Source organism: Schistocerca nitens, chromosome 1 (assembly GCF_023898315.1).
Source record: "Schistocerca nitens isolate TAMUIC-IGC-003100 chromosome 1, iqSchNite1.1, whole genome shotgun sequence".
Lineage (NCBI taxonomy): Eukaryota > Metazoa > Arthropoda > Insecta > Orthoptera > Acrididae > Schistocerca > Schistocerca nitens.
Genome location: NC_064614.1, coordinates 151,886,495 through 151,899,297, shown reverse-complemented (window position 1 = coordinate 151,899,297; position 12,803 = coordinate 151,886,495). Strand labels below are relative to the sequence as shown.

At 42.9% G+C, this 12,803-nt stretch overlaps 1 protein-coding gene across 1 annotated transcript in view; it reads right to left on the bottom strand.

Moving 5' to 3' along the window:
* The window catches only part of LOC126243748 (caspase-1-like), a 140,984-nt gene that overhangs the window by 3,490 nt on the left and 124,691 nt on the right, over positions 1-12,803 (bottom strand). The gene's annotated exons all lie outside the window — the stretch shown is intronic.

Genomic DNA, 12,803 nt, shown 5'->3' with positions numbered 1-12,803 from the left:
ATACCTCGTATTCTACAGTGCTACTATAAATGACCCATTCGTTTTCAAAGCTCTTTTCCCGAAGTATTACGTGTACAAATATGACAGATGCATTCATGCAACCGCAAACTCGCCAAGTTTGCAGTTTTAAATCCATAAATATTCTATGAGTGGCCCTCTGTTCACACGAGACGTCATCCAAGCAATATCAAGTTCATTGCATACCTTGTGTAGGAACAGCCTGTCAATGGTCAACGCAACAGTACTGGTGCTTTCTCTGAGATGCTTCAGCGTTCTTGGCAGTAGGAATAAGTAAACACGGTCCTTAATGGAACCCCAAAATAAAAAGTCACAAGGCATTAGGTCAGAAGACCAAGGGGGCCAAGGGAATGGAGACCCATCACCTTCACCATTACGCCCAATGCAGTCATGCGGAAGTTCGTTGTTTATGTAGTGACGTACATGGGTACTCGAATGAGGTGACCCACCTTGTTTGAAGAAGAAATTCTCGGAATCAGCAGTTAGTTGTGGAAACAACAGCAGTCGCATCATATCGAGGTAAGGGTGTGACGCTACAACGCAGTCCTTGCTATGAATTTTTTCGTTTACTTAACACATGAAACTGTTTGTATACGATGTATTGTCTAGTGTAAATATGTATTGTAAATACTATGTTTAACGTATGTAATATTTAACAGTGGCAAGTCAGGGCATATTTAGTTAACGTTGAAGTCAGAGAGATTGTTTTGTCGTGCCGCTTGGCGCGGAAGCGCGCCAGCGGGCAGTAATAGCAGTGACGCCGTGCTCGGAGTAAGAAGTACAGTCGAGTGCTGCTAGTCCTAGCTGTGTTACATCTAACGGCTAGTGTGTGGATCTAAGTACGACGGGAAAGTAAAGGTCGGCATATCTGGAAGCATGGCCGGGCAAGTTATTATGGATTAACGGGCACAGTGCTGAAGAAACGAGGACTTAAATGTGAAGCGCACTGTGGGCCCAAGTCGCAACAGTAAAAGCCCGTTGCCACATCGTGTCGCTGCCGTGGACTTCCGTCGATCCACCGACAACGAGGGAAGTAAGATCTACGCAATTTTCGTAGGATAAAATGGTAGAAGGCTTGCCAGTGACTGTGCTTTTCTCTGAAGTTGAACAGTTAATAATAAGCACTTTATAATCGAAGTGTTGCAGTTACATTCCACCCGACAATAACACCAAGTAGGTTCCTTTCAATCCTTACCTTACTGAACCGAGTGTGTCTCGCCATTACCAAGAGAAAATACGTTAATTATCAAATTATTTGCATAGACGATGAAGAGTAAATTTCAGACTGGTTATCGTAGGTAACCGTAGTAATATAATAATAGACTGAAGTAATAAATTTGATTATTAAGATTTATTTCAATGCATTTTCATCTGAAGTTAATTCAAGGATATTTCATGAAACTATAAAGCTTATTCCACATGACAATCCCCCAAATTAATGAATTATTATCAGTCAAAACATAGTTAATCAATTATTGGCAATATATTTCATTATCAGTAGATTAAACTGTGCAAAGTACCTAATTTTAAAGACAGAATGACAGTCCGTTATTCAAAATCTCGATAGATAATTATCTGTGTTGTCAGCATTGCACTTAGCTGACAAATTATGAACAAAATAAGTGTAGTTAGACATTGTTTTATATGACTACTGAGCCTGACACAGCACTTCCGTAAAAGTTCCCGTTCCACCTGCTGCGGTACAAACAGGTAAACATTATTTTTGACACAATTATTCACGTACTTAACAGTACTGTCGCTAATCAGTTGATCTGGCGACCGAGTTTTTAATTACTTTTACAACTTAATCACTTCTTTCGGCAAAATTTCCACTGGCAAAAATTTATTTCCAAATTATTTCCATTATTTCATTTACCGATCATTATTGAATGAAATTACTCATTCAATAACGATCAAGTTATAACGTCTCCTGTTTCCCCCGGAATAATCATTATTTACTTCGGATTCGGATGCCTTATCCCGACGCGGGTCAAAATTCATAATTCACGGTCATTGTCAACTTGTATTTTCGCAAATCCTGGGAAGCAGGGGGTTGTTATAAGGGATACCCATCACAGTCTTCTCACAGAAGAAAAATAGCCCATACAGGTTCGTCTGCGTCGTTGCACAGAAAACATTGGTATTCGGCGAATCTCTCTCATGGGCCACAATGTCATGCGATTTTCAGTGCCCCATATTCCCCACATTGTGGCGATTAACCTTCCAGATAAATGGAAGGTTGCTTCGTCACTGAATGTCAGCTCGGAGGCAAAACCTTCATCCTAAACGGATTCTTGCACAGTGTTGCAAAATTGAAGGCACCGGCAATTGTCGTCCCGTTTTAATTGTTGCATGAGCTGCAGACGGTACGGTTTGAAATATAACCACTGTCACAAAATCTTTCACACAGTGTGCTGTTGGATTCAAAATTGGTGGCTTGCGCGGGCCGTTGACAAAAATTTTGGTTTTCCTTCGTAGCTATTTTGTCAAGACGCTAGAGTGGGCACCACAATACAAACCCAGTGAATTTAAGTTCTGTTCATGGATCAGTCATGCTGTACATATAATGCTTTGGAAAATATAGAACTCTGAAAACTAATGACTCTTTTATGGACCGCTCATGAGAATTAGGGTAACACGTGTATCAACGCCCGGGCTTATTGCACAGCTGAAAACCTTGGCTCTCAATGTATGAGACAACTAAAGTCATTCGCCATCTATCGGTTGTTTTATGCATTACAATATCAGGTGACTCTTCAGAAGAAAGCGAGTGACTGTGTCGCATTGCTCTGTAGCGCGATACACAGATAACAGTTGTCATTTGCGGTCGTTGTATTCAACCAAGCACATGCAATGCAACATCTTAATGCAGTACAAGTTGCAAGGGCAATTTATTTAATCCAAGAAAGATGGACCTTCTGTCGTGTTGCCGCACATGCCAATGTCTCGCAATCTGTTCTCCATAGGTTGTGGACATGCTACAGGTAGACAGGTAAACAAGGCTAGTTGGACAAGGTCGCCGATGCATTACTGTCCCACGTTAGGATCAACATTTGGCCATCCGTACGTTGCGGCGTTATACGGTAACCCCAAGAGCACTGCAGTACGATCTCAGAAGGGCCACAGGAGCCGCTGTGTCCGACACATTTATTTAATTATTCCATTCCATTTTTGCCTGTTACCTTAAAATGGCTAAGCAGGGATGGCTAGAGGACAAATGTAAGGATGTAGAGGCTTATCTCACTAGGGGTAAGATAGATACTGCCTACAGGAAAATTAAAGACACCTTTGGAGAAAAGAGAACCACTTGTATGAATATCAAGAGCTCAGATGGAAACCCAGTTCTCAGCAAAGAAGGGAAAGCAGAAAGGTGAAAGGAGTATATAAAGGATCTATACAAGGGCGATGTACTTGAGGACAATATTATGGAAATGGAAGAGGATGTAGATGAAGATGAAATGGGAGATACGATACTGTGTGAACAGTTTGTCAGAGCACTGAAAGACCTGAGTCGAAACAAGGCCCCGAGAGTAGACAACATTCCATTAGAACTACTGACGGCCTTGGGAGAGCCAGTCCTGACAAAACTCTACCATCTGGTGAGCAAGGTATATGAGACAGGCGAAATACCCACAGACTTCAAGAAGAATATAATAATTCCAATCCCAAAGAAAGCAGGTGCTGACAGATGTGAAAATTACCGAACAATCAGTTTAATAAGTCACAGCTGCAAAACACTAACGCGAATTCTTTACAGACGAATGGAAAAACTGGTAGAAGCAGACCTCGGGGAAGATCAGCTTGGATTCAGTAGGAATATTGGAACACGTGAGGCAATACTGACGCTACGACTTACCTTAGAAGCTAGATTAAGGAAAGGCAAACCTACGTTTCTAGCATTTGTAGACTTATAGAAAGCTTTTGACAATGTTGACTGGAATACTCTCTTTCAAATTCTGAAGGTGGCAGGGGTAAAATACAGGGAGCGAAAGGCTATTTACAATTTGTACAGAAACCAGATGACAGTTATAAGAGTCAAGGGACATCAAAGGGAAGCAGTGGTTGGGAAGGGAGTGAGACAAGGTTGTAGCCTATCCCCGATGTTATTCAATCTGTATATTGAGCAAGCAGTGAACGAAACAAAAGAAAAGTTCGGAGTAGGTATTAAAATCCATGGAGAAGAAATAAAAACTTTGAGGTTCGCCGATGACATTGTAATTCTGTCAGAGACAGCAAAGGACTTGGAAGAGCAGTTGAACGGAATGGACACTGCCTTGAAACGAGAATATAAGATGAACATCAACAAAAGCAAAACGAGGATAATGGAATGTAGTCGAATTAAGTCGGGTGATGCTGAGGGAATTAGATTAGGAAATCAGACATTTAGAGTAGTAAAGGAGTTTTGCTATTTGGGGAGCAAAATAACTGATGATGGTCGAAGTAGAGAGGATATAAAATGTAGACTGGCTATGGCAAGGAAATCGTTTCTGAAGAAGAGAAATTTGTTAACATCGAGTATAGATTGAAGTGTCAGGAAGTCGTTTCTGAAAGTATTTGTATGGAGTGTAGCCATGTATGGAAGTGAAACATGGACGATAAGTAGTTTGGACAAGAAGAGAATAGATGCTTTTAAAATGTGGTGCTACAGAAGAATGCTGAAGATTAGATAGGTAGATCATATAACTAATGAGAAGGTATTGAATAGGATTGGGGAGAAGAGAAATTTGTGGCTCAACTTGACTAGAAGAAGGGATCGGTTGGTAGGACATGTTCTGAGGCATCAAGGGATCACCAATTTAGTACTGGAGGGCAGCGTGGAGGGTAAAAATCTTAGAGGGAGACCAAGAGATGAATACACTAAACAGATACAGAAGGATGTAGGCTGCAGTTGGTACTGGCAGATGAAGAAGCTTGCACAGGATAGAGTAGCATGGAGAGCTGCATGAAATCAGTCTCTGGACTGAAGACAACAACAACCACCTTTAATTTAAACACAGGCTATATTGATTCTTACAAAATGGTTCAAATGGCTCTGAGCACTATGGGACTCAACTGCTGAGGTCATTAGTCCCCTAGAACTTAGAACTAGTTAAACCTAACTAACCTAAGGACATCACAAACATCCATGCCCGAGGCAGGATTCGAACCTGCGACCGTAGCGGTCTTGCGGTTCCAGACTGCAGCGCCTTTAACCGCACGGCCACTTCGGCCGGCATTGATTCTTACAGAAGTTATGCAGCGTACATTAATACTTACCCTGTATAATACTACCTCCCATCACCACAATTATTTCTACTATGGAAATAATAATAAATTAATTTAACAAGACCTATTTTAACTATGAACGAAAACTATACGTACTACCAAATCTATGTCTACTACTGTTACGTTAACTACAGTTTTTGTCTGTCACATTCCACAAAGCATTCCATCGCTCCCCAGTCCATAGGCATGCCCAACCACTTCCTTGGTCCTTTGAGGGAGTTCCGGTCGTATCTGCCTCTGCGTCATTTCTTTACTCCCTGGTTGCGGAGAATGATTCCCCTGGTCCAAGAGGGCATAGCTATTTCGTTATTGCCGGTGACGAGCGCAGAAGCACACCGGCCAACGTCACCCCAGTTCTCGTTTCTTAGGTGACGAGATACGGCCCACGGATGTGTTTCTCTCTGGTGTTAATACGATGGTGTCGCATACGACGTTCGCAGTCCTTCTGACGCAGCTGTTGACCCCAGATGCCTTCGCTGCGTTGCTTCTCGAACTTCAGTTGCAACCTCTCGTGGTGCACTAGACGGGGGCTGGTTGATGAGGTAACGCGCTACCCAAGCCTTTCTTGCAATAGCGTCAGGGATGTTGGCCAATATATACCATTCTGCTTCGCAACACAGTACCTCCTTGACATCGAGTCTTCTGTTCCGGTTTCTCCCGTTGGGATTGTTGCCGCCGATCAATATCAGCTACATCGGTATACAGCGGACATCCCCAGACAGTACATTTTGGTGAATATTCTTCACCACAGGCGCATTCCGATGTTTTTATTGTACTAATTCGATGCCAGTAGATAGCAAAGGGCCCATGAACAGTCGAAGTGCGTAAGGCCCCTTGAGAGATTCAGGTGCTTTACTCTCAGTAAGGGTGATGCTGAGGGAATTAGATTAGGAAATGAGACACTTAAAGTAGTAAAGGAGTTTTACTATTTGGGGAGCAAAATAACTGATGATGGTCGAAGTAGAGAGGATATAAAATGTAGACTGGCAATGGCAAGGAAAGCGTTTCTGAAGAAGAAAAATTTGTTAACATCGAGTACAGATTGAAGTGTCAGGAAGTCGTTTCTGAAATTATTTGTATGGAGTGTAGCCATGTATGGAAGTGAAACATGGACGATAAATAGTTTGGACAAGAAGAGAATAGAAGTTTTCGAAATGTGGTGCTACAGAAGAATGCTGTAGATCAGATGTGTAGATCACAATACTAATGAGGAGGTATTGAATAGAATTGGGGAGAAGAGGAGTTTGTGGCACAACTTGACAAGAAGAAGGGACCGGTTGGTAGTACATGTTCTGAGGCATCAAGGGATCACAAATATAGCATTGGAGGGCAGCGTGGAGGGTAAAAATCGTAGAGGGAGACCAAGTGATGAATACACTAAGCAGATTCAGAAGGATGTAGGTTGCAGTAAGTACTGGAAGATGAAGAAGCTTGCACAGGATAGAGAGCATGGAGAGCTGCATCAAACCAGTCTCAGGACTGAAAACAACAACAACAACAACAACATACTCTCAGTCTCTGTTTTATAGTTGGTAAAAAACTATAGATATTCCTCGCTCTTTGGGCATCATCCCATCGTTTCTGCCATAGGTGGAAGATCGGATTTTGAATTTTCTCCTAGCCTGTGGCCCGTATCTCTATTAAATTCAGCTCTTCGTGATATTCTTCTTTCTTGAATCAATAAATCGCGCTTTTTTCGTGTCTGGAGATCGAGTGGACAGACTCCAAGTATTACTTGCAACGCCACAATTGACACAGTACCAAAAGCTGCTGTCAGTCGAAGAAATATTTTACATTGCACCCTGAAAACTGTCCGTGCTGGTGTTACGAGCACAAGTTCGTGGGCACAATCACCGGACAGTATCCCACGATTTCATTTAAGACAGCTTATAATCGTAACTGGCACGCCTAATACTTTGATTTATCCTGTTCGTGCCATCGGCCTTGCCGCAGTGGTAACACCAGTTCCCCTCAGATCACCGAAGTTAAGCGCTCTCGGGCTTGGCTAGCACTTGGATGGGTGACCATACGGTTTGCCGAGCGCTGTTGGCAAGCGGGCTGCACTCAGCCCTTGTGAGGCAAACTGAGGAGCTACTTGACTGAGAAGTAGCGACTCCGGTCACGTAAACTGACATACGGCCGGGAGAGCGGTGTGCTGACCACATGCCACTCCATAGCGGCCGGTAGGCGCCGTTGGGCCTTCCAAGGCCTGTTTGGATGGAGATAGAGAGAGAGAGAGAGAGAGATCCTGTTCTTCGTGGTTCCATTGCTCATTTTTATAATGTGTGGCATCACAATTTTGTCGTTCGTCCAAGAAGACGCCTTATTATCTGGTCACGGACTTTCTCTTTATAGACCTGTCGCTTCATTTCATGACCGGTTCTCTTTGAAGATTTCCTCCTAACAGCAGGTATTTGGTCTTTCCAGGCGCTACAGACAGTTTGGCTCCTTGGCACTGATGTTATTACTGAACAACTCTGTTACATTCAACTTCCAGGTTGCTTCCGTAGCTTCCCTTCACAGGGATCATCAGGTCGTCGGCGTATGCCGCTACTCCTACGACCTGTAGCTTTCCCAACACCAGGTCGACTGCTAAATCCCAGGAAACAGGACCGCTTGTGGATCCCTGTGGACAGCCTTTTGAAATTTCCTTTGTTAAAGTTTCTTTTGGGAACGATGGCGTTGGTTCTCTGTTTCCACAGTAGGTCTTAAAGCAGATGTATAGCGATCGTTGGCAGTCCAAGATCCTCAAACGGTGAAAAAGTGATCGAACGCCCAGGAGATCTTCACCGTTATGGCTACGACATTTTTATGTGGAGCGTTTTTGACAAGTCTTATCGCCTCATTTACAGCGTCTTCTGTTGACTTTCCGCTTCTGAAATGATATTGTTGTAGCATCTTCAGAACTTTCCCTAAGCTATCGAGAAAGCAAATTGATCTGTAGACTTCGGAGATCCTTGACTCCATCCATTTTCAACGATATCACTTTTACTTTCTTCCATCTATTTATATTCTTCCCCGCAGTAAACAATCGTTGTATAGTGGGCATAAATATAAAGTAATTTGCAAATGAAGGGCTAGTAGAACTTCAACAGGGATGTGGTCAGGGCCAGGTGATTTATTTCTTTTCAGTTTCAGTATTTCTTTTCTCACCTTCTCTTTCGAAAATGCTCAAACTATCCAATCTCCACAGAATGCTTCCCTACTTCTGTTCCACGGTTCTCTGTGTACATCAGATTCGTTCTCTGCAGTATCGTCTGTAACTTTGTCCATCAGTAATTGTGCGGATTGCCGCCAGTTTTCCGTCATGCTGCCGTCTGCTAGTTTTAGAATTGATAACATTGTTGGAGATTTTATCTTTTGGCAGCAAATTTTATACCGATTACCCCATGGATCAAACCTAAGTTCTCTGCCATGAATCGGTTCCAGCTCACATTTCATGCCTGCCAAAGGCAGTCTTTAAATAGTTGCTTAAGGTCTCTTTATCTCCCAAGTCTCTAGGTTATTTCTTCCGCAGTGCGACCCTTCTCCTAGAATCTTCTTGCCCTTCTGACTTCTGTTCTAAATCTTTGGACACCCTCATTCCATAGTACTCGTGAACCCCAACCCGTTTGTTTGACAGTCTGTAAGGAGCAGGTTACGAAATCCTAAGACTCAGACGTTCTTTCGAGTACCCAGCTTGGCACGACACCATCTCACAGCAGGGCTTCAGTCATGTCGTTCTCATGTCGACTGGCTACTTTGTCACTCGCGAAACGTGTTGTTCACAGACGAGTCCAGATTTCCTCTGACGCAAGGTGGAGGCCGTTTTCGTATGTGGAGAAGCCACAGTGAGCGGTACCTGCCCAATGCTGCCCAGGACATCGACAGATTCGGTCAAGGCTCTGTAATCATGTGGTGAGACAACAGCCGCATGGATCTTGTCGTTGTCCATGACCGCCTTACCGCCAGGCAGTACATCGGAAAGAACCTTTTGGACCACTGGTGGCTGCTGCATACCGTAGTGTTCTTAAACTCTTTCTCATGCATGGTAATGCAAGCGTCCAGGTGGCGGTCGTCACCTGGGATTTCCTGCAGAGACTAGACATTGAAGTCATGCCATGGCCTGCGGGGAGTCCCAACCTAAACTCCATTCAGCATGTGTGGGACATGCTGGACAGTCGTGATCGTACTGTTCCACCAAAGACTCTCCAAGAACTCTCAAAGGCTCTGATTGAAGAACGGGAACGTGTACTACAGAGCTACCTCCGTAGCTTTATATGGGCATTTGGGGCATACAATGTAAGTTATAGTCGGTGATAAAACGCTCACGGAAGGCATACGAGACATTAAAACTCCGACAGTCCAATGAAAAGGAGTTTTAGACATCTTTCAGACATTTCAGTTCTTATTATGTAAATGAGAGAGGATATAATGATGTTTTGCTGTGCATTTAATTTGCGAAGAATAAAGATATAACTTGGTAACATACCCAGTCCTCAATTACTGTTCACTATAGTGTGGCAGACACCCAAAGTCATGTTCCCGCAATTCTTTCGAGCAGTATAGTTGCCCTGTATTAAAAGGTAGCTGTACACTTCATTTATGAAGTATACGTAATTTCAACACAGTGTTAAATAATGTCGACGTGCTACATTTCTCAATGTGACGAGCACTGCACAAATACGTTTTATACATTTTAATGGAACGTTGATAGATTGGCTGATTTATCACCAAAGATTATGTCATATGAGATACAGGAACAGCGATCATACCATGAAACAAAGATTCCAATGGATGTAAATTCGTGGAACAGCTTTCATGTTCTTTTGTGGCTTCTTTCGGTTGTTCCATGAGAATCATATGTTACTGCTAACGAAACAGGAATGTACCTGACATAATGCAGCTGTTGATACGCAACAAGATTCACGTGTAAAAACGAGGAAGGAAGGCACGTCACCACCTTTAGCTCTTGTAAATGTCAACGTCACATCTTACCTTTACAGGGCAATGTGAATCGAAACCAATTTAGTGGGAATCTGTCCCGAACGGGTAATAATAGTGACTTAAAACTATATTTTAAACTTACTGTCGATGAAAAGCAAAGGACACAGACGAGAATCGTAATACCGACCCAGTTGCTTAACTGTCCGCCCCCGGTAGCTGAGTGGTCAGCGCGACATAATGTCAATCCTAAGGCTCCGGGTTCGATTCCCGGCTGGGTCGGAGATTTTCTCCGCCCAGGGACTGGGTGTTGTGTTGTCCTAATCATCATCATTTCATCCCTACCGACGCGCATGTCGCCGAAGTGGCGTCAAATCGAAAGACTTGCATCCGGCGAACGGTCTACCCGACGGGAGGCCCTAGTCACACGACATATCTTAGTTGCTTAATTTTAACTATAAAGTAATTATTATTAGGCATATTCGTAAATATGCGTGCGTATCAGCGCAGACTTTTATCCGTAAAGTAATTATTGCAAATATCCGCGAATATTCACAGGCCCAGTAGTACCCGTCTTGTTTGACCATAGCGGCCAGTGTTGCCTACTTCATAAAAGGAAGAACTTTCAAACCAAGTGAAAACTCTAAAAACACACCTGATCGATGTCAAGAGTGACAATGGCAGTATCAGTGGGCCAAAAAGGAGCATAATGAACAATGTGTGGGAAATCAATTCGTCTTCCTGTGACATTTCAGGTGTACCGGGTAAGTCTTACCGGTAGCGAAGCATGTGTGAAATCAGTAGCTTTATATGCACTGACTTGATACTGGACAACACGGTGTGATCAAGTACAGGTTTACCTAAACCTATATAAAGTTTACTAGCCGCACATATTTGTTCGCAGTGTTGACCAAACTCCAGAGCAGTAAAGCGAACGTCGACCATTCTGCATGGATGGTTGTTGTTGTTGTTGTTGTGGTCTTCAGTCCTGAGACTGGTTTGATGAAGCTCTCCATGCTACTCTATCCTGTGCAAGCTTCTTCATCTCCGAGTACTTACTGCAACCTACATCCTTCTGAATCTGCTTAGTGTATTCATCTCTTGGTCTCCCTCTACGATTTTTACCCTCCACGCTGCCCTCCAATGCTAAATTTGTGATCCCTTGATGCCTCAAAACATGTCCTACCAACCGATCCCTTCTTCTTGTCAAGTTGTGCCACAAACTTCTCTTCTCCCCAATCCTATTCAATACCTCCTCATTAGTTACGTGATCTACCCACCTTATCTTCAGCATTCTTCTGTAGCACCACATTTCGAAAGCTTCTATTCTCTTCTTTTCTGAGCTATTTATCGTCCATGTTTCACTTCCATACATGGCTACACTCCATACAAATACTTTCAGAAACGACTTCCGGACACTTCAATCTATGCTCGATGTTAACAAATTTCTCTTCTTCAGCAACGATTTCCTTGCCATTGCCAGTCTACATTTTATATCCTCCCTACTTCGACCATCATCAGTTATTTTACTCACTAAATAGCAAAACTCCTTTACTACTTTAAGTGTCTCATTTCCTAATCTAATTCCCTCAGCATCACCCGATTTAATTTGACTACATTCCATTATCCTCGTTTTGCTTTTGTTGATGTTCATCTTATATCCTCCTTTCAAGACACTGTTCATTCCGTTCAACTGCTCTTCCAAGTCCTTTGCTGTCTCTGACAGAATTACAATGTCATCGGCGAACCTCAAAGTTTTTACTTCTTCTCCATGAATTTTAATACCTACTCCGAATTTTTCCTTTGTTTCCTTTACTGCTTGCTCAATATACAGATTGAATAACATCGGGGAGAGGCTACAACCTTGTCTCACCCCTTTCCCAACCACTGCTTCCCTTTGATGTCCCTCGACTCTTATAACTGCCATCCGGTTTCTGTACAAATTGTAAATAGCCTCTCGCTCCCTGTATTTTACCCCTGCCACCTTCAGAATTTGAAAGAGAGTATTCCAGTTAACGTTGTCAAAAGCTTTCTCTAAGTCTACAAATGCTAGAAATGTAGGTTTGCCTTTTCTTAATCTTTCTTCTAAGATAAGTCGTAAGGTTAGTATTGCCTCACGTGTTCCAACATTTCTACGGAATCCAAACTGATCTTCCCCGAGGTCCGCTTCTGCCAGTTTTTCCATTCGTCTGTAAAGAATTCGCGTTAGTATTTTGCAGCTGTGACTTATTAAACTGATAGTTCGGTAATTTTCACATCTGTCAACACCTGCTTTCTTTGGGATTGGAATTATTATATTCTTCTTGAAGTCTGTGGGTATTTCGCCTGTCTCATACATCTTGCTCACCAGATGGTAGAGTTTTGTCATGACTGGTTCTCCCAAGGCCATCAGTAGTTCTAATGGAATGTTGTCTACTCCCGGGGCCTTGTTTCGACTCAGGTCTTTCAGTGCTCTGTCAAACTCTTCACGCAGTATCTTATCTCCCATTTCATCTTCATCTACATCCTCTTCCATTTCCATAATATTGTCCTCAAGTACATCGCCCTTGTATAAACCCTCTATATACTCCTTCCACCTTTCTGCTTTCCCTTCTTTG